The following is a 23,143-nucleotide window of genomic DNA, read 5'->3' on the forward strand; positions in this document are numbered from 1 at the left end:
TTGGGTAAGCTAAATTGTCCATAGTGTATGTGTGTGAATGAGTGTGTATGGATGTTTCTTAGTGATTGGTTGCAGCTGGAAGGGCAACCGCTGCTTAAAACATGTGCTGGATAAGTTGGCAGTTCATTCCGCTGTGGCGGATTAATAAAGGGACTAAGCCGAAAAGAAAATGAATGAAGCAGCAATTGCACTGTGCCAGCTGACTATTTCCGCTATCTCCTCTTATCCTCCTCATTTTCGCTCTTTTTTTTTCTTTTCTTTAAAACTACACTCATTTGGGAGTTTAAATGTGTAGCCTCCTTCAAAGACAGGAGGTTCAAGCTTCCTTTAAGGACATCAAGCCAAGTTCATTTACCATTATCTATCAGGACTGAATGAGCAAGCGAACTGGTGAAACACAGTCAAAACAAAATGAATACTTATGGCTCTCCATGACACTTCTAAAGCAAAATGATTGGCACTGGAACTAGAGATATTGTCACCCACTCAGAGGCGTGATAGCGGAGTACAATTCGTGATCCAGCTGAATAACAGTTATCCTGTGAAGTCAGTTCACACTGAACAGTTAATTTGTGAATTTGACGAATCCAATTGCATCTGTTCAGATATCTAGACAGAGCTAGAGTTTAGTATGGCCCAGTTTACACTAGTGCGTTTCAGTTTTAAAACGGCGTTTTAGATTGAAAACGATCCGCGTCCACACTATCGTTTCACCCAGCGTTTCTGAACAGCTCTCCGTCCACACAAAACGACTGAAACGCACATCACGTGACCACACACACACTCTCTGGCATGCGCTGCAGCCTATCTCCCAAGATGAGAGCTGTGCTCGTCGGAGTGTTCATCAAGGATCTCCCGTTGGATCTGATCTCACTATATTTGTTAAACGTGATATTTAATTCATCTTGTTGTCTATATCTAACAGCATATTCCCTGACTTTGGTCTTTTGAATCTATTGTTCTCGGGTAACGTGTTTTGGCTGAGCGCAAAAATAAGTTAATAATTAATCTAACCGCATACATTTTGTACATTGAGTAATTACTTGCCTTTATTTACTATAATGTATAAACTTATTGTACGTTATATTTTTTAATGGCCATTATTGATTATTAAAACTGATATTCAGCAAAAGAGAGGGTATGATTCATAATTTCAATGAAAATAAAAAGGAGGCAGTAATGTTAGGCTCCGTTCTGTTATGAATACGCATACAGTGAAGATGACGCTCATAAATGCAGCACAATGCCTCAACATTTCTTTTTACAACACCCCTATTTAAACACTTTAAATAGGGGTTTAGCTTTTAAAAGGTTCTTTAGAACTTAAGCTGAGCATAAATCTCTAATGATATAATATCTGTAATATCCAGGCTTTAATATCCAAAACAGTTTATTGTAGTCTTCTGAGTTACAGAAGGTTAGCATCCTTATTTATTTATTTATTTATTTATTTATTGCATTAGATATATTGTCTAATGAAAGCCAGTGCCAATATTTCATTGCTCCATATTATTACTGTCGTTTTCATAAAAGGGACAAAGTAAACACTCATAAAAAAGTTTGCTTTCTTACTGGTTCAGTGTGACTTACTGTAAAGCATAACCAGGTGTATTTATTTGAGATACAGTAGATACTCCGCAGCCATGGATATTTTGATAACTGCTCATGTAGGCTATTTGATTGGTTCGCACACTGTCTTGGTTATATTGTGTGATGAAAGGATTGTGTGGGCTGGCGATGGTTTGAGTGCAGCTGTAACTGCCGTGCGGCAGTCCATTCAGTATGATTCCACCTACCCCAACTTCTGTTTCTACATGTACAAGTTTCTTAATGAGGAAGACTGTTTGGATTTAATATTTTGTTCTACCATGAGCTTGGTTAGCCTACCTTTGACTGGACGGTTCTCGTGTTGGTGATAAAATAAGGGACTGTCCTGGGAAAATTGAGACATCTGATAATCCTTATTGGTGACTTAAACAGGGCTATTCAATATTCTGATTGGGCTACAGTCACTCTAAAGCCCCAGTTTAGCACCGGCATTTTTGAACAGCAGCGAACCGAAAGGAATACCTCAAATTACAGACAAGAGAAAGCATAATGCAAAAAGGCGTTTCCCGCATCATAGCCCAAATTATTTCTTCAGCCAATCATGGGCCCCCTTCTTCCAAGGGCCCTGGGGCTTCAGCCCCACCTAGCCCTTACATTAATCCGGCCCTGCCTGCACTCGTCAGGGGGCGGGGAATGGCATAATTTAAACAAAAATGCACCAGTTGCAACAAATTAGGATGCAAGTTAAAAAACATTTGGTTTACAGTAAAAGGGGACGTGAAAACATTTTAATTAGGGAAGTTTAATTAGAAAATAAGTGAGTATACTGAGGGTACACGCAATTATTGATCCTCAGAATAGGTTTTATCCAAACACCTCATGGAAAAAAAGTAAGCATACTGAGTGTACGTCCGTATTGCAAGGACTACACCACTGAATTTGTGCCAACCCTATGGGACTGCAGTATTTCACTGATTCAAATGATCCATTCAAAGTTAGTATGGAGTTAATTGTTTACTTATATAAATGATAAAAAAGCGAATCTTCATTCAACTCACTGTTAATGGAAAGGATATTACTAATTTAAATGCTCTGGTCAGAGTGAGTCTACAGTAAACTTAACAGGTTAGCTGCAACACATTCATCTCTTCATGTCATCTGCCAAAAAGGCAGACATCGTAAGAAAGTTAGTGGAAAGAAGTTTTAAAATGAATATTTTTCTTACAAAAAAATAGCAATGATTCACTACATTTATTTTTTATGGATAGATGGACAAATTGTACTTGTTTTAACCTGTTAAAGAAAAACAGCTAAAACGTTGCCATTGTAGAGCTTGAAAGAGCCAGATTATTTTTTGCTTTTCCCTTTAGTTTCCCTTGGTTAGTAAATCATGTGCCAATTTTCATTTTAGTGTGAACTAACCCTTTTAGAGTACATTAAAAATCTACTTTTTAAAAAAATCATTGGCTCAAGTAAAAAGTACATTTACTGGAATCATGTTTTATTCAGGTATCTGTACTCAAGTAAAACTGTGTTCTTGCCATACCACTCTCTCAGTTAAAATGTCTCTTTATTATTCAACTTCAATTTCAACAATGACATGTATAAAAGAGTGCCATACAAATGCATTTAACATCTATGAATACAAACAAACCATTATTCATTTAATGCAACAATAATTCAAGAAACTGTAACAGTTCGTTTGGTTTGGCATGAGACAGAAGCCTTCAGATTCTTGGCAGATATTTAAGATATTTATGCTAGTATGTCTTTTGAAACTGCCAGGATAAACTGAGAAAAATAAATAGGCCAGTTTCTTGGGCAAGAATATTAGTAATTGCTCTCCTCTGATCTTCAGGGCTTTATGTTGATAAAATAAATCATTTTGTAATTTGGCATGTTTTAAACTTTCTGGCATAAGTTTCCTCAATCCTGACCTTCTCCACTCCCCTTTTTAAGTGCAATTTTGAAGTGTTTCTTGATTATTAATGTGTTACATTGGAAAGTCACTCTACTCTGTTTTTTCATTCCTACAGGAAGATATTTTTAAAATAGAGCTGTCAAGCCAATGCATTTAAATCTGTTCATTTTATGAAAAATAATGTTAAAAATTAATAGCATAAAAAATCAACTACATGTCCCAACTTTTTCTGAAAAATAGATTGCAGCAGTGATTGACTGTTTGTATGTGAATGTGTGTGTGTGTGTGTGTGTGTGTGTGTGTGTGTGTACAGTACACACGTGTTTTATTTACACCATTATTATTTTTTAAAAACACTTATATTTAAAAAAGACTCAAAGTATATATCATTTATCACAAATACCGAATCATTCATTCCTCAATCGATCAGGGATCGCCACAGCAGAATGAACCGTTAACTTATTCAGCATGTGTTTTACACAGTGGATGCCCTTCAGCTGCAATCCAGTACTGGGAAACATCCATACAGTCTCACATTCACACACATACACTATAGCTAATTAAGGTTATTCAGTTCACCTATCGCATGTCTTTGGACTGTGGGGGAAAATAGAGCACCTGGAGGAAACCCATGCCAACACGGAGAGAACATGCAAACTCCACACAGAAATGTCAACTGGTTCGAGACTTGAACCAGCGACCTTCTTGTTGTGAGGCAACAATGCTAACTACTGAGCCACCATGCAACACTAATGTACCGTACATTACAAATAAAGTGATATTATTATTACTATTATCATCATTATTATCAAGTAAAAGACTGTAATTTTGTCATTTTTATTCCATAATTAACATTCATCTTAGTTTTTTTAAAATAGAATTGTGCATTCAAATCAGTTTATTACATAAAAATAGCATGTAAAAAATAGTATGAAAAAATTACATTTAGGACTTCATTTACAGTATGCATGTTTACATAGTTTTGTTATATAATTACAAAAATATACCAAATATTAGAAATATATAAACTGTACTGTTGTGATAATAATAATAAATTTAATGATTCAATTATATTTAATAACAATATACAATAATTATTACTAATAATATAAGGTGGTTTTGGTATTTTAGTGGGTTTTTTTTTTATTGAATCAAATTTTCATATTTATTTTATTTTTAATTATTTCAGGCCATCAAGATAAACTACAATTTCGATTTCACTTTTCTCACTTCACTGAAAACAAATGATTCAAAGATGGTTCCTTGCATTTACATCTTTTTTTAAGTTAAGTGATTGTAAACAATTTATTTGTGCTGAATTTAAATGAACAAATTAGGTTTAACTTACTAAATTTAATTTGTTTAAATTCAACATATATAAATTATTTGCAACAATTTTGCAGAAATCATTTATTCAGGGTAGAATGTAAAATGTAGGCTACTATATGCCCAAGGTCATGACAGTATGTTTTATGTTACACAAAATAACTTAAGATCATGTTTGAACTTTTCTTTCAAATAACTTTAAAAGTCAGTTGAAAGTAATGCAAGTAGAAATGACTAATACATATGTATTTTTCAGTGTGATGACGCAATCTCAAATATTTAACATCAATGAGAAAAAGTCAGAAGTATGTTTTGACAAATATGCCATTTAGTGAACTGCAAATGCCATTTCTGCCCCTGGAATGAGGCAGTACTCAGAGCAGGAATCTCTGTGGGAGGTGTGTCATTCAGACACATTCAGAAGAAGATGCCCACGAAGAGCGCAACAAAATTGCAGGACGGAGGGTGAGCAGCTGCTGCACAGGTTGCTGGTCCCAAACTTCTCGCTCTCTGTTCGCTCAGACGTTTTGTCCACCAATGGCATGGCACATTCCTTCCTCTTGGTCAGTCTTGTGTTTATTTCCAAGGAGCACTCTTTTTCCCAGGTCCCTCTTGGCCCCAGAGCGAAGGCTTTTGGCAGAGATCCACGCGGCACAAAAGGCCCGGGCATTCCAGCTGTCTGTCTCTAATCCCCGGTGTCAGCTCGTGTTAATGTTGCAGCGTGAAATCTGAAGGCGCAAAGCGGCGTGCAATATTAAAAAACCATCGTCAGAATTCCTCTGGAAAGGCAATAGTCTGCTGGTGGCATTAGGGGAGGCTGGTGTGTTCACCGTCTTGGAGTGATGATGTTTTGAGGTTTTCTTCTGCTCGGAGGTGTTGGAGAGGAAGACGCTCATGAATGCCGCTCTCAGACACTTGCTTCGGCGCGGGAAGAAAAGGGAAAGTGACTGACGCAGAACTAAAGCTGCATTTCCGTTTTTTTCTCTGTGCTCCGTCAGCCTGGAAGAGCAGACAATAGGCGAATGTCACGGCTCTGTGGACGGCTGATTATCTCATGTCCTCCTCCTGCTGCTCTCTGAAGATCCACAAATGCTCAGCACCTACTGGAACAGACCCACCTGAGTGCTGCTTCAGTCGCTGTGCAGTAACGTGCACAATATACCATTCGTTTTTGTGTCTGTTGTTGTTTATTGTGTAGCCTATATTATAGTTAGACAATTTATTTAAAGAAAGTGTTTAAAGTCCCAGGGAAATGAAAATATTATTTATTGTGCTCCAAAAACAGTGACACAATTTGCATTTAAACATTAAACAGCATTGATCCAAAACTTGCAGTTTGTCACCTTTGCTTTAATGGATTGATGTTTTTTGACATTACCTCATACTTCAGTTTCTTCTAAAATTTTCAGACTAATCAAATGCTTTATAGTATCTAACATGTCCTGCCACCTTCTAGAGCAGGGGTGGCCAACCCTGTTCCTGGAGAGCCACCGTCCTGCAGATTTCAGTTGCTACCTATATCAAACACACCTGAACCAATTAATAAGGACCTGAACACCACGTGATAATTACAGGCAGGTGTGTTTGATATGGGTTGCAACTGAAATCTGCAGGACGGTGGCTCTCCAGGAACAGGGTTGGCCACCCCTGTTCTAGAGGCTTCTCATTTTCCTTACATTTGATGCCCTTGAGCTTAACCATTCTCACTGGCAGAGCTGTGATAAAATCGAACACTATTGGCTGTTTTTTTATAAAGTGGGAGGAGCTATTTTATGTCCCATCGTGTCTTCATGTTTCAGTTGTAGTTACTTCACACATTGAACAAAAATGCACTTTACAAAGCATTTCACAGGACCTTTATATATTAAAGTGAGGCTATGGTTTCATTATTTAAAGGTGCACACTCTCAGAAATAAAGGCACGTGAGCTGTCACTGGGGTGATACCTTTTCAAAAGATACAAATTCGTACCTAAAAGGTCCATATAAATACCTCAAGGGTGCATATTTGTACCTAACAAGTACAAAAGTGTACTTCTTAAAATCTGTAGGTACAATATATACTTTTGAGGAACCAATATAGATCCTTTAAGTACAAATGTGAACCATTTGAGAAGGTACCACCCCAGTGACAGCTAGCGTACCTTTATTTCTGAGAGTGTAGGTGATTGTCTTCAGAAACATTTTTTTGTTGTGCTGGTTGAAAGTCTCTTCACATTCCAATAGTACTTATTAAGTAAATGATCTAAACATTTATATGTATTTTTACATTTTGGCTAAGGCATAAGACAAAAAATGTTCATCCAATTAAAATTTGTTGGGCCAACAATTCTAATAATACTGATAAGTAGCCCAAAACTGTCTGTCAGCAAATGTAGATTAGTACATCTGCGCACTCCTGTTCATGCAGACATCCGCCGTTTGCAAATAAACATGCATTCATGTGCACACGAGTGACAGAGGTAAAAAAAAAAAAAAAGCTGAATCAAAACTTTTTAAAATCCTGAATCAATATTGGAGTTACTTTTGCACACTGGTGGAAGGACAACACCATGGCTGAAGTATTTCCTTTAGACAAGTAATGTGATGTTTAAAAACTATTTTAGTCACAAAGCTGATGTAGATTTGTTGTTTTATGAATGGGTTATATGCACAGAAGTGTTGTTCAGCCACTGAAATCTTCTGGGGAATGACTGGTGTGACTATTTTCTGTTTCATAAGGAACCTTTTACAGCATCGATAATGTAGATTTTTATTCAGGTTAACAACAAAACATCAGTAAATAGCGCTATTCGTCCTATCCTGCTTTACTGAGGTGAAATTGGTTTTATTCACATCACAATGTTTCATTTTCGAACAATGACAACCTGTGAAGCATTCCCTATATTATTTACTATGCTACTTTGAATATTCAGTCTAAAATAGCATGCAAGTATGACTTAGTAATAAGTGTAATTCCTGCATCATGCCGATTCACCAGTAAGCATAGTTGATTTAGGGCAAAGTGCATGAGAGAGACCAGCGATTCTTGCATGCATTAAATATTGCACATTATGACAAGTTTTGCTTGCTACACAACTGAAAACGTGCTAGACATAATATAGTTTTTCCTTCGGAATTATAGTATTAATAAGTACTAAAAACTGGTAAATGACATGATCTAGTAGGTCTCTGTCGTCTTTAATGTGCACATTTGTCATTTCAGGAGGCATGCCTTTGGATAGAAGATTTTGAAAGCTTGTGTTTTAAAGCTATCATGCTAACGGTTAGCATTTTGGCAGATCCCCAACTGCACCTTTAACATTACATTACATGTACTTTATATCCAGTGACAAAAAAAAGAGTGCATTTTGTTTTTTGTTTGCTTGTCTTGTTTAGCCCAGCCCACAGTCAAATCCCATTTGTCCACAACCCTGCTTCTCATAACTGCATAATAAACACCAAAGGCTTCTGATTGCCACACAGTATTTGCACATCAATGGGTATGCTCTCTAATCTCCAATTATAATAAACATGACATTATGTAAACATGCAAATATGATTAAAAACATCAGTTATGATTGAGATTATTAGTAAAAAAAAATCAAACACAGATACAATAAGAAAGGTTTTTATTTTTGTATATGTAATTCTTTTTCTAAAAAGAGCTCTCTGCTCTCTCACAGTGGACTGGAGTGCAGCTGATTTGATGGTTTGTCCCGGTCACAGTGATGTGTGTGCAGGATGATGATGATGAAAGTGGCTGGTCAGTGAGTTGGGCAGAGGCAGGTGGAGGAGCAGCACCGGCTGGTAATGTCACGCAGAATCAGGCCAGAAACAGAGAGAGAGAGACGGATGGAGGTGCAGGAGATGCTGCTCAGGATGGGGGCCGAGCTGCCGCTGACTGCTTTCTGATGACTTGTCAGTTTGGGAAGGACAGGCTGTTTGTCTGTGCGGTTGGGTGGGTCTCATTATCACATCAGTGTCATCTTTCTCTGTTTTCATGCAGCAGGCAGATCACACCCCTGTGAGAGGATCAGACCAGACACACTTTCTCCGAGACTGAGCTGTGTGTGAGTCGAGGCGTGTATTGAGATGCCTACATTTTCTCTTTTCTTCATTTCCTGTCTTATGCTCTTCCTTCCTTGCTCATTTCCTCAAATTCAAAGGATACTGGAGTAAGATGTGTCAGTGAGCTAACGTATGAGAGATTTTATTACATGACCATTAAGAAAAAACTTTGATTGAGAGACACGAGAAAAGATGGTTTAATGCTAAAGGATTTTACTTCAATAGGCAGTACGGTATGTTTAAGTCACAGCTGGACCAGTTGACATTTCTGTGTGTAGTTTGCACGTTCTCCGTGTTCACTTGGGTTTTCTCCGTGTGCTCCAGTTTCCCCCATAGTCCAAATACATGCGGTACAGTTGAACTGAATAAACTAAATTAGCCAAAGTGTATGAGTGTGTGTAATTGAGTGAGTGTATGGGTGTTTCCCAGTATTAAGTTGTGGCCGGAAAGACATCTGCTGCATAAAACATATGTTGGAATAGTTGGAGGTTCATTCCGCTGTGGCAAACCCTAATGAATAAAGGGGCTAAGCTGAAAGAAAATGAATTTATGAAATTAGTCGTAGTGTATGAGTGTGTGTGTGAATGAGTGAGTGTATGGCTGTTTTCCAGTGATGGGTTGCAGCTGGATGGGCATCTGCTGTGTAAAACATATGCTGAATTAGTTAGTGGTTTATTCTGCTGTGGTGACCCTAGATTAATAAAAGGACTAAGCCGAAAAGAAAATGAAGGAATGAGTTAATTGGTGGTTCATTCTGCTGTGGCAACTTCTGAAATAGAAACTATTTCTCGAAGGAAAATGAAAGAATGAATGAATGATTTACCTTAGGTTCTGGTTCATTATGCATGTGTGCTAATCAAACACAGTAGTTTTTAAAAATAGCAATTCTGAAGCTCTTTAATATGGCATGACAGAGGGCTGTGTAGTGAACGCCATCAATTATTCTCCTTTACTACTAGTTGTAACACCAAACAAACCCTTTAAAAAATAGATATTTTTCACTGTGGTCAGTACCTCTAACATCCCTGGAAATGTTTAATTGCATAAAATGTTGTTTCTAGTGGAAAAGAGTTTTTAGATTATTCATTTATTCATTTTCTTTCAGCTTAGTCCCTTTATTAATATGGGGTCGCCACAGCGGAATGAACCACCAACTTATCCAGCATTCCTTTATACCAAGCGAATGCCATTCTAGCCCCAACCCAGAACTGGGAAACACCCATACACCCATTCACACGCACACATACACTACCTATAGCCCATGCTTTTGGACTGTGGGGGAAACCAGAGCACCCAGAGGAAACCCACACAAACACGGGGAGAACATGCAAACTCCACACAGAAATGTCAACTGACCCAGTCGGGCTTAAACTAGTGATCTTCTTGCCGTGAGGCGACAGCGCTACCCACTGCGCCATGGCACTGTCCTTGGGTTTTTAGATTGATGGATTTTATTTCTAGAGATAAAAAAGGGATAGTAAGGGAAGAGTGTGATAAAGGGGAATGGAGGTAAGATGATAAACAGTCAACAGGTAGGTAGGTAGTTCGGGCATCTTACGATGATGCCCAGAGACTCAGAGTGGGGGTACCATCTCTGTAATATTTTGGTTTAACCCCTGACCTAGGAGGGAAGAAAGGGTTATAAGAATTGTTAATGGGAAGCAAGGAAATAGAGGGAGGGAGGGTTCGAGAGAACGAGAACAACAGTGCTAGAGGGCTGGTCTGCCTTAAATACGTTTTAGGGAGTAGGTGATTGTTTGAGGCAAAGTGAGGCATGGTCCTGCTGCTGAACCTTTGTTAACAAGCAGTTTAGATGCAAAATCCTCTAAGTGCCATCTGAAATTTCCATAGAAAAATAAGCATTATTTTCAGCCTCTATTGTTTATGTTGAGTTATTTCACCTTGAAGCTGGACCCTACACACTGGACCCTGATGAAAATGCTGATTTTTAGAAGAACATTTCAAATGGCATTTACAGGTTTTTGCATCTGAACTTTTCAAGTTAACTCCAATAAGTGTAAAGTTTTTTGTTGAACAACCGTTCAGTCAAAATGTCATTGTGGTATCATAAATAGTTCTTAAGGAATCACTGAAAACCCCTTTTTGGAATCTTTATTTTTAAGAGTGAATGTGTAAGAACATCTTACATCTCATATAATTGCTCAGTCAGTGTTTCGACTATGGAAGGATATCAGTAAAACAGGTTTCCTTTCTACTTTAATTTAAAACCAGGAAATATATAGAAATGTCATTTTTGTGCAGCTTTTTTTTGGTTTGAGTTGGTTTAATCTAGCCGTTCCAATCTCATCATTTCATTTCCTACTGAAAACCACTTAAGCTTTACATGTAAAACCATATTTAAACAAGCTGGAAACATTTTATTCTCAAAGTCTCATGTAAAAAATATGGACGTGTTGATGTGATCACATTGGTCTCGCTGAAAAATGTTCCAAAACCATGCATTTGACATATTTCAGAAGTTTTTCACATGTTTTAGGAATGATTAAGTTTAGATTTCCTTTCAAAGGTCTTCCATTCCCAGCAGGTAAAAGACCACAGACAGATGTCCGTTGGAGCGAGACTTCCCAGTAGTCTGAGGTGGGGGGCGTCACTGCTCGGTGTGCTTAGCAAGCGAGATGGCGCGCACCTTTATCATGTTTCCGTCCGGCTCCAGGTCTTTGTGTGGGACGTTAAGAGCCCGAGTCTAGAATGCCAAACTGTGTTCTTAACAGTCAGCTATCTGTCTCTCCGATCTGTGGCCTAGATGCGAGCACCATTGCTACCTGTTCGAAACAAGGAGAAAAGAGGGGGGAAGAGAGAGGCAGAGCGCAAGGACAAAGCTGGGAGCGGAGCAGCAGAACACAGTGTCTGTTGTGTACGGGTGCAGGCTTGGCACAAACAGAGGCTTTTCTGTAAAACTATCCCGCTCCTCCCAGGCCTCTGACTGGGCTCTCAATACTGCCTTTGTCCTTCCACATCACCGGTGACATTGAGAAGCCGAATCTAGCAACACCTGGCCCCTCGCAGACTCTCTAGCGCACGCAGTTCCGCGCGTTCACGTTAAAGAAAAGACGTATGGAGTTTATTTTGTTAACACAGGCACAGAATCCAGCTCTGAAAAGTCTCTCATTTTCCTTAAGCTATCTTTGCCGTCTCATCTTAAAGGCAGGAGATGCTGCATAATTGATGAGCAACTCTTTTTAAATCTATTAAAAGCCATGATTCCAGTATTTCGAGGGAGTCCCAATTCAAATCAAATATTCCTTGCCGTCACAAGGTTGGCCGATGAGACACTTTGCAATTGCGCTGAAAGTATACTTGCATATTGAATGTCTTATGTCCTTCACGCCATGCTATGAATTCATTTCTTTATTTCAGTAAAGTCGCAGAAGACCAAGGACAAACTAAATTCAATTACATTTTATCAAGGTGCGGCTTTTCACAACAGATATTGTAAAACGATTTTTTTTATGGTGTGCCAGGAATGGGTACAACACCAAGGCCAAGAACGTGAGTTATAGTCCAAGGATGCCTGGAAGAAAAAAAATAGTAATAAAACATCTCTCTTTTCTTTTTTTCTTTATTTAGAACAGCAACACATGCCACAAAACGAAACAGATACCTTCAGGTTTTTCTCAAAAATGACTGAGGGAATTCAGTGGAATGTGGTGCAATGCCAGATGTTCTGCATTCCTGAAAGCATTGCATCAGATATTCACATATTTACATAATACCTGCACTCTTGATCTTAATATAACAGATGACTGAATGACTAATGCATTTGAAATACAGTCTGAATATTCATTGTGCTAATTAATAAAAGGGCATTTTTAACCTATAGCTTCATAAACTAAAACAGCTGCTGTGCGAATGCTGAAATTCTCAACCCCAAAAAGCTTTGTCGACCAATTTCTTTGTTGTCAGGTTGGGAAGGCTGCAGGAGGACGGGGAGAGTTAACAGGCGTTTTTGCTGTGCAATGTGATCTGTTGAAGGCGGAGGGGAGGAAAGATAAAAGGAAACAGAAGCGCTGTTGGAGTCGGTCTACAGGAAGAGGCTGATTAGAGGTGAGCTGCAGCGGCACATTGGTGGACGAAGCAGCCAATCACAAGAGCCAATCTCACTTTACTCCTGTTCAACACAATCCTGTGCTTAATTACAGTAGGAATATATACTTGCCATGTAGCTAATGTCATATGTGTCGTGTTCAGGCATTTTAGGCCAGGCACTCAGTGCATTTATTATTAATGGGTTTAATGGCTCACTGGGGTTCTTGTGATGTGCATGCTCATGAACATTATTAAAGCAAACACACGTGTTCGGGAATGTACTTTATTGAACTGTGAAGGAATCTATACCTCACAGTTTTGACAGGGCTTTTTAAACTATTGGCAGTTCAACTAAGTCACATGGTTTTACTTTTGATATGTTAGGGTTATGTTTAAGAACTATTATCATGTTTTCAAATTACTGGTTTATTTTAAAACACAAAACCAATTCTTATATTGCATGGGTGTTTTTTTGGCAATACATTCTATGTCGAATATTAAGTAAAGATCATGTTCAGTGAAAATATTTTGTAAATTTCCTTGTGTAAATATATCAAAATTTAATATTAGTAATATGTCTTGTTAAGTTCTTAATTTGGACAACTTTAAATTGAATTTTCTCAGTATTTAGATTTTTTTAACCCACAGATACATAGATTTTCATATATGTGTCTATTGTAGTATTCTAACAAACCATTGTATAAATCTCAATTTCAGAAAATTGATTCTTATGACTGTTTTTGTGATCCAGGGTCACATTTATGCAAATATTTTATTACTTAAAGGTGCAGTATGTAAGTTTGACACCCAGTGGTTGAACTAGGTAGTGCATTCTTCGAACAAAACACAAGCAAGCATAGGTTGCCAGATTAAAGACCAACAGAAGTGAGCCTGTTTTCAGGCTAATTTATATTGTGTTCTAAATAAAAGGAATATGTTACTATTAAAAGGAGTTTTTGTCCTAACCAACACCTGGAATTTATATTTTAGAAACGGTTTCTATTTTTGCAGCCAAACAACAGAAAACTGGCAATGATCACCTTAAAGAGCCCATATTATACATGAAATAGGGTCATATCTTGGTTGTAAGGGTCTCCAACAACAGTCTAATATGCATGCAAGGTCAAAAAACACTTTCATGGTCTTATAATCTGCATTTATTTTTACCTAATTATCCCAGCGACTCCTGTATGAATCGTTCAGTGATTCATTTGTTCCCAAACCCCTCCTTAGCGCGAAGCTAATCTGCGCTGATTGGACCGATGACAGTCTGTCGCGATTGGTCGACTGCCTTCAGTCAGAGAGTGAAATGGCCAATAGCTAATCAGCAATTTAAAAAGTAATCACAGTTCATACACGCTAGATAGTGTAGGCGTGGATTTTAGCTGCCACACAAACACACACACACACACACACCTCCGGACGAGAACGCTCCCGCTTCCGCCCGCACCCGCCAGGTTTTAGCCTTAGAACCCGCCCCATATTCTGCCCGCCGCGCCCGATCCCGCTAAAGAGCGGGGGAGAACAAAACCGAAAATCTGTATAAACACACACACAGCACCAAGCATAAAGCTCTCGCTCGCTCGCTCGCTCGCTCTCTCTCTCTCTCTCTCTCTCTCTCTCTCTCTCTCTCTCTCTCTCTCATACGCGCGCGTGCGCACTAACACACAAGCACCAAGCAGACACATCTTTCTCTTTCTCAGGCAGCCCGCTCCCGTCCCAAATCAAACCCGTTACCGACCGCTCCGGCGATTTATTCGGAAATTTATTCCCGCGCCGCAGAAATCTGGCGCGGGGACAGCCGCGGGTATGCACACCTCTAACGTTACCACGGAGCTCCATAAACAAAGCACCACGCGTCGCGTTTTTAACGTGACTTTGCACGCGATAAGAGAATATAGCCAGTTAACCTGATACAGTACACTCGGTTACAAGTAACAAATCACAACTAAATACATTTGCAAGCTAGAGTCAACGAGGCAACAACTTTAACCGCACGTACTTACACTTGAGAAATGGAAGAAACCCATCCTGATGTCCATCAGTAAGTTACTGATCCTTCCTTTAGCAAACGCAGATGAAGTATTCTTTGTAGCATGTAGCTTCCAGAAGTTTCCAGTAGTTTCCAACTGCTTGGCTATAATGCTGAGGTTTCATGTTTGGGTAGAGACTCAATATATCCATCTGCAGTGTGACTTCAATCGACCGGCATGTTTGTGTGCGTGTGTTTGTGGGTGTGTGTGTGTGTGTGTGTGTCTGGGTTACTGTGTCAGAGGGCGGGGCCTCAGGTTTGAAATCTCCCGGGTTTGCGCGTGCACGTGAAAAACTTTGTTTCGTTCGTACGTCATGGCGAAACACCTAATGAGTCGGTATCAAGGCGACTCGTTTGAAGCACTATGAATCGACTCTTTTATAGATGAATCAACAGTTTTAAACACTGTATTCTTACAGATTTAAGCCTTAGCTGGATACTTCACTTCACTTAGAGCTGTGTTACACACTACATGGAGGGGAATTTTCAAAAACCCATAATATGGGCTCTTTAAGTAAACCTCAAGAGCTTTATTCAGTGTTAAATACTAATAATGTGAGTTTAAATGTCATGACATTTTTATTACCATACTACTGAAAGCAGCAGCAGATAGTTCACCTCAGATCTTGAAAATAAAATAAACCGTTTGAAATTGAACTTTAGAACGGGGAAATAATGCAAACAAACACATCAGTGATTCAGCATCTACATTTAATAATGTCAAAGAGGTTTAATATGTATTAATTCAATTATAAACCTTACCATTTGGTGAGTGGGTGCATATTCTGTGCTTCTGAATGGCTGTATTTACATTTCTTTTGGGTTTCGTCTGGTGCAAACAGCCAAATTGCTTATCAATGCACATCTCATCACGTAGCTTGTTGTTAAGATTGGTTTATACTCGATGCTTCTGCTTGTTCGCTTGAGTGCGCATGTCGAACGTGACGTCATCGCGGAGTCATCTTTTTTTTTTGAGACTCAAGGGAACAGTGCGCGCGGAGCCGCATTTGATTTGAGTTGACTATGAAACACTTTGAAGTGATTTTGTCTGAAACATGTATGACTGTACAGACATCTTTATGATCCATGATCATAGAGATAACCTAATGATCAGTAATTCTTGGCTAGAAATTGCAACAGCTGTGGGAAAGGAGAAAGTTTTTGTTAAAAGGTTTGGAAAAACCTGAGGGATAAGTTTGTTAAAACTAAAAGAGGTCATGGCAAAAGTGGAGACCAGGTACACAATTACAGAATATGTTTTTCCACCGTTCATAGGTTTACACTGATTTATATATTGCAATTTTGAGTTTAAAACAATTTAATAGTTGCAAAACTATATTAAAGTCAGAATTATTTCTTTGATAACTGGGAAGGAATATTTAAACCTATCAGTTTACAATATACTGATGCCCTGTTTCTCTAGGTTTTATTGGTGAGGAATGGTCAGGAATGTAGTAGGAACAGGAAGGTCAGGAAGTAGAGAACAGAAAGTAGCCTGACAGTAATGTGTAAAAACCATCTGTATTTTTTAGTAAGTGTACTTTTTTTGCTTTCTTGCTATAATAAAAATATATTTGTAGAGCAACTCATGTTCTCTTTGTCACTAATATTTTAATAAACTTTAAAAGGTAAAACTGTCCGAGATATGATCAAAAGCAAGTGATGCATTAAAGTTGGATTTAAAAAACATCTTGAATATAAAAATCCTTGTAATCATTAAAATAATTAATAAAAATAATAAAAAATAATTAGTTTAAAAATACTGAATGACTTACTATATGACGTAATTCCGGAAACGTCCTACTTCTCCGATTATCTGTCTGATTTTACAGTGGGTTTCTCTTGACCACCCCCAGTCGTTTTAAAGAATATCACAATGGCGAGCGCGGCAAGTATAAAGCCTCGTCCATTTCTCGAGGTGCGCACACAGTCAGTGGAAGTGCACGATACGGCACCAAGCGAAAGTATAAATCCAGCTTTAGGTCACGGTTACAATGTAACCTGCACACCTAATGTTTATGTTCATAATATTTATATTATTTGCTAATCAATAACCTCATGTGAATCTGCATTTCATTTCTGAGTCTGCTACTGTCCACAGAAGGTCACATTTCTGTTGCGGACACACTTTGAGAGCCTGAATAAATGAAATTAATCAATCAAATATGGGTTTTTTCCACCAAGGCAACCTGGGGTGCCGAAATATAATTGGCTAAAATGGTAGTAGTGGGTTAAAGGGACCAAAACAAAGACAAACTTTCCTGCACGTAGCGCACATTTTCAAAGCAGAATATCTGACTTCAGCATTGTTTTTCAGATAAACAAGAATGTTCGCTTGGCATCAATATCTGCAAACATATTATGGTATTTTAATGCACAGCACCTTTAAACTTTTCCTGAAAACCAGACTTTCAGATGTTAAATAAAAAAAATGCATCCTTTAATTTATCATTACTGTCTTAACCTAATTAAAAAAAAAATGCTGGTCCCAAACATGGTAGTGTACATTATATGATTTGCTCCAAAATGACAGAAATGCAGTTACTCAGTTGTGTGTAAAAGAGAGATCACAAAACTTGTAAAAAAATATTTCTGTTATGAATAATTAATTGTGGGAGTGGCATAATTTCTATTGCAAGCAATTTAGCCCCTATGAAAGCAGTTTTGTCCCCTAAACAACAATTGGTTCACTATGAAATTAGTTTTACTGAGAAACAAAATAATTTTTTAAAAATAATCTAATGTAAGAGTGGCATGATTTCATTGTAAGCAATTTAGCCTCTAGAAAAAAAAAGCAGTTTTGCCCCAAAAACAATTTGTTCGCTATGAAATTATATTTAGTAAGACAACACAGAATGTTTTTTGAATAATTAATTGTGGCCTAATTTCCATTGCAAGTAATTTAGTTTCTATAAAAGCAGTTTTATCACATAAACAACAATTTGTTAGCAGTGAAATGAGTTTTAGTAAGACAAAACAGAATCAATCTATATTTAATTTTTTTTAAGTTTCAAATGTCAACTGCGCTGGAAATGACACAGTGTTGGAAATGTTCATGACTTTCCTTCTGTGATCCTTCACACTGACTGTGGAACATTGTTGGTGGACAAATTAAACGCGGAAAGTGCCTGCAGAAAGTTTATTTTTTTTCAAGAGTGCCCAGAGTTGAAGAAGCAATCTCACACAGCTCCAGTGTTTCTGAAAATAGCTTGAACAACCAAACAACATGTCACCTAGAAAACACTTTTTCTGCTCTGGCAGGGTATTTTTGTCGATGCTTTCTGAAGAGTTACATAATCCCCCTTTCATTTATTGTGCATAATGTTGTCCAATACCCCCAATCTGCTTTGCCAAGAGGCTATCGAAAAGCATTCTCTTCCAGCTTTGCCATGTGGAAGTGGGAGCTTTTCTGAGGGCCACAGTGAATCCATTCATGTGGCAACCCAAAGTCTCGCCAGCAGTCTGAGTCGGCCTGTATCACAATGCACACATGTCAGCTATCAGTCTCCTCTCTCTCAGCCTCACAGTTGGCAGTGCTGAGCGAAAGGGTCAATTTGCTGCATTAATGCCATCGGAAGCTGGCGCACACTCATATGGCACCGTTTCCAGGCCGATCGGACGAGGCCTGCTCGCTGCTTCACTGAGTCGCTGGAATGAGGGGATCAGGGAGGCAATTTGGTGTTTTCCTAAAACTCGGAAGTTGGCAGTCAAAGCTGATAAGAGGAGTGCCGGAGATATTAAGCAGAACGGCAGAGAAGCAGGTGTTGTTACTGGAGACACGCGATCTGCTCACCTTACACACCGCAGCCAAGGGCACCGGAGGAAACGGACGCTTATGTAAACTTTAGAATGGACTTTTTGCTCATCTGCGGGTCATTGACTTTGGGATGTTGCTTTTACCTACAGTGTGCAGCATAATTGAGTACACCCCATTTTGAAAATGAATATTTGTATTAATTTCTTAGTAAATAAAGGCATGTATTTTGGTGCATTTAAACTAAACAGATTTATTAAACATATACTTATTAAAATAATGTTTTAGTCACCAAACATATTTAGAAATTGAAAGATAATGCAATTAAATTTAAGCAAAATATTGCAAAAAAAAAAAAAAAAAATCTACAAAATTGCAACTCAGTTATTCAGTTTTTTTTTTCTTTTGCTTCTCATGATTTTACCTCTTTTTAAAATTTTTACTTAATATGTTTCTTTAACATATACATTTGGCTGTACTAGTTTTTGGACAGTTATCGTATAATATAAGATATTTTGTTAGATAAGCTCCTGATTTGGCTTCAGCACTGCCTAATCTACCGTATACCCTCAAATATAATATTGTATAGCTTTCTATTATAAATATGAATTTAAAAGATAGACTTGTGTGGGGTATACTTATATATGCTGAGCGCTGTATTTGTGAATTTATTAACCATCCTCAAAAATACATATATATTGCTTCTTGTTCAAACTACTACTTCAACTACAAGCACTCTTCTTGAGATTTTTTGGGACAACTTAATTGTTTTATGTTCAAGCCACGAAATTTTAATTGATATGTTGGGAAAACATGAAATAATTGTGTGGAACCCAGCATGTTTTAGAAAGAAATTATTATGATATGATCAATATGTAATGACACTATGATAATTTAACTTGACATAAAAATTAAACCATGTTTTATTCATTCATTTATTTACCTTCGGTTTAGTCTCTGATTTATCACAGCGGAATGAACCACCAACTATTCCAGCACATGTTTTACACAGAGGAAACCCTTCCAGTTGCAACCAGCTGGACTCGAAACAACAACCTTTTACACCCATACATTACGGACAATTTAGCTTAACCAATTCACCTATAGCGCATGTCTTTGATTGGACTGTGGGGGAAACCAGAGCACCAGGAGGAAACCCACACGAACAAGCTAAGGAGAACAAGCTAACTTTACACAGTCATGCCAACTGAGGCTCGAACCAGCGACCTTCTTGCTGTGAGGTAATTGTTCTACCCACTGCGCCACCATGACGCCCACCATGTTTCAACTTTCTATTTATTTATTTCTAAGTTTTTTTTTCTGATTTACTTAAGTTTTTCACATTTTGCAGAACCACGCAAGAACAAAAGCATGTCATAGAAATGACCTGCTCAAGGTCAGTGGGTTTCTTTGAATACCAATAATTGCAAAGCAAGGTTACCATTTGCTAAAAGTTTAACAATTCACAAAATTTCACAGGGGCTACAAAGAATGTACCCTTAATAAATAATTTTTACCAGCCAAAAAATAAAATTACACTTCAGCTAAAACTATTAGTTAATGTTTTTATTCTTTCCTTTAAAGGTCAACCTAGAGCTCTTTTTTCAGAAAACTACATAAAAACTTCTCTTTTTCAATTGTTTTTGTTGACAGATTTTAAAACCTCATTCTCAGGCCCTGTTTAAACTAATACGTTTTAGTTTTAAAACACACGTTTTGCATGTTTTCACAGAGATTTTTTCAGAAATGCTTTGTGAAATGCCAGTGTGGACATGGATCGTTTTTGTTCTAAAACAGCATTTTAAAACTAAAACTAATTAGTGTAAACAAGGCCTCATTTTCTTTCCCAGTACTGGCTTGCAGCTGGAAAGGCATCCGCTGTGTAAAGCATATGCTGGATAAGTTAGCGGTTTAATCCGTTGTGGCGACCTCTGATGAATAAAGTGACTAAGCCGAAGAAAAATTCGAATGTTTTATTTTTACAAGTGTCACAAAGCTTATTTATGTGGAGCAGCATTTACTGTAAACAACACCTCTCCAAACAATGATAACACAAGTTATTATGAGGTGTTCAGGTGATCACATGAAGCACTAGATTACGTTTATAATTACTATGCAGTGTTTGCGATTTGATAATCATGCCAAACCATATCACATTCTCAGAATTATTAAAAAAGCTACTAGCCAACTGGCAAGTAACATTGTTGGCAACATGTATGCAACATTTATTTGTACTCACATTTGGTGCATGGCAAGCGTTAATTTTAGGCCCTTGAGAATATGAGTATATTTAAAAAATATCATAGCCAATATTTAATTACTTGAGAGTACGACCAAAATTTTCAAGTCATTAAATGAAAACTTTACCAGAAATATGGACCTACACTGCAATGTTGATCACCATGAAAAAAATATAGTTATATGACTTCAGAATGGGGTGACATGGAGGCTCAGTGGTTAGCACTGTGGCCTCACAGCAAGAAGGTTCCTGGTTCGAGTCCCAGCTTAATCAGTTGTCATTTCTGTCTGGAGTTTGCATGTTCTCCCTGTGTTTGTGTGGGTTTCTTTTGGGTGCTTTGGTTTCCCCAACAGTATCAAAGACATGTGGTAGGTGAATTGAATAAACTAAATTGGTGTGTGAATGCATGTGTATGGGTGTTTTTCAGTACTGGGTTGCAGCTGGAAGGGCATCCGCTGTGTAAAACATATGCTAGATAAGTTGGCGGTTCATTCTACTGTGGCAACCTATGATTATTGAAGGGTCTAAGCTGAAGGAAATGAAAATGACAGGCAGGTTCAGCTAGTTAAAGGGGAAAATCCTGTCATTTCCTCACACTTCACTTGCAACAAATCTGTTTGAGTTTCTTTCTTCTGTTGAACACTAAAAAATATATTTTGAAGAAAGCTGGAAATCTGTAGCCATTAAATTTTATAGTATTTGCTTTTTCTTCTATCAAAGTCAATAGTCACAGCTTTTCAGCTTTCTCCAAAATATCTTCTTTTGAGTTTAACTGAGAAAAGAGACACATAAAGGTTTGAAACCACTTGAGGGTGAGTAAATAGTGAACACATTTTCAGTTTTGAGTGAACTTTCCCTTTAAGAAGTCTATAGGTAACATCAGCATATAATCCCCATATTTTTAATACCAGCCTTTTATATTTTTGTCGATCACTCTTGTACACAATGTCCCGATTGTCACACAAACCCAAGATGTTTTCAATCTAACAAATGTGTTTGTTCTCCTCCTGCTCAATGCAAAAGCCTTTGTTTAACGGGGAATCTGAAAATAAGCAGAAATGCGACTCGGAGCGCATAACAATAGAGAACGGCACGAGAGTTAAAACAAATGTGTCTTTTATGAAGTGAGGGTGTCGTTTGCTACAGTAGGGTGGGGGAGACTGAGCTCAGTCAGCGAGGAAATGACAATATCCACACTGTCCTGAAGCAGGCAGGCGCCGCCACGGCTGAGCACCGCAGAGGAAACATCCATCCTCACACTCGCCGACAAGGAAATCATTATGTTTCCTATGTGTTGCTCATAATGAATTGTCAAAAGATGGAGGAAGCGACGCTGTGTTCACATTAAAAGCGTAAATCATCCTCACTGAAATCACCTCACTACACGTGTGAAGCATCTTTGAGATTATTATTTTTTACAGACAGAATAAAGTTATCTCGATATCCGCTTTGCATGATCATTTTATGAGCAAAAATTAATTGTATTAAATTTGCGAATTGAAGACAAAATAATAACAAATACATATGCAAACGAAAAGTGTGCATGAACTTTGTAATGACGTGTGACTCATCGTTGCAGAAAGGCTTGAATTAACTCCACAACAAACACATCAAATAATCATTGGGAAATTTCTCACTCTAGTATTTTTCACCAACGTAACTGAGATCTGCTTCCTTTATGTCTGTCACTGTGCTGTTTATCTGATGCAGCCGAGGCGGAAATTGAGGCAAACTCTGACAGGTACAAGGGAACGGTGGTCGGACGAACTAGCATTATAAGCACAGGCAACAAAAACAGCTCAGAGCTGAAAATGTCAAACTTCTAAAAGGTATAATAAAAAATAATCTGATGGGTGTTTTAAGCTGAAACATTACAGACACATTCTAGAAACACAAAATAATCATTTTAAATCTTGAAGAAGGGGTGAAATAGGTGCCCTTTAATATTTCATATTAGTTGTTGCATCATCATACTGACATAAAAGTCTCAGCCACTTTCTGTTCACGCAGACTTTAAAGTACAAATGACATCAAAACTAACCATACAATTTTGTTAGCTCACATTGCTATTTTTGTGGTGAATTCATCTGTGCATGCCATTAAAAAAAGAAATTGTTTGTTGTAATCTTAAATTTTCTGTCTGTCTGACGTATTGGGTGTGGCTAACTTACAAAACCACGCCTCTCCAACTGTCAGTTTTGACAGTAAATTGAAATGGTGAGCAGGAG

The 23,143-nt window shown here is 37.9% G+C and overlaps 1 protein-coding gene and 1 long non-coding RNA gene across 2 annotated transcripts in view; one reads left to right on the forward strand and one right to left on the reverse strand.

Moving 5' to 3' along the window:
- Positions 1 to 23,143, forward strand: part of LOC101886227 (ovostatin) — a 370,069-nt gene that overhangs the window by 280,164 nt on the left and 66,762 nt on the right. The window lies entirely within an intron of this gene.
- On the reverse strand, positions 4,602 to 7,257 carry LOC141377833 (uncharacterized). The gene is made up of 3 exons (XR_012390828.1): positions 6,918 to 7,257; positions 6,441 to 6,700; positions 4,602 to 6,244 (listed from the first exon to the last, which is right to left on the reverse strand). It is a non-coding gene; the product is annotated as an uncharacterized lncRNA (long non-coding RNA).

This window comes from Danio rerio, chromosome 15 (genome assembly GCF_049306965.1).
Source record: "Danio rerio strain Tuebingen ecotype United States chromosome 15, GRCz12tu, whole genome shotgun sequence".
Lineage (NCBI taxonomy): Eukaryota > Metazoa > Chordata > Actinopteri > Cypriniformes > Danionidae > Danio > Danio rerio.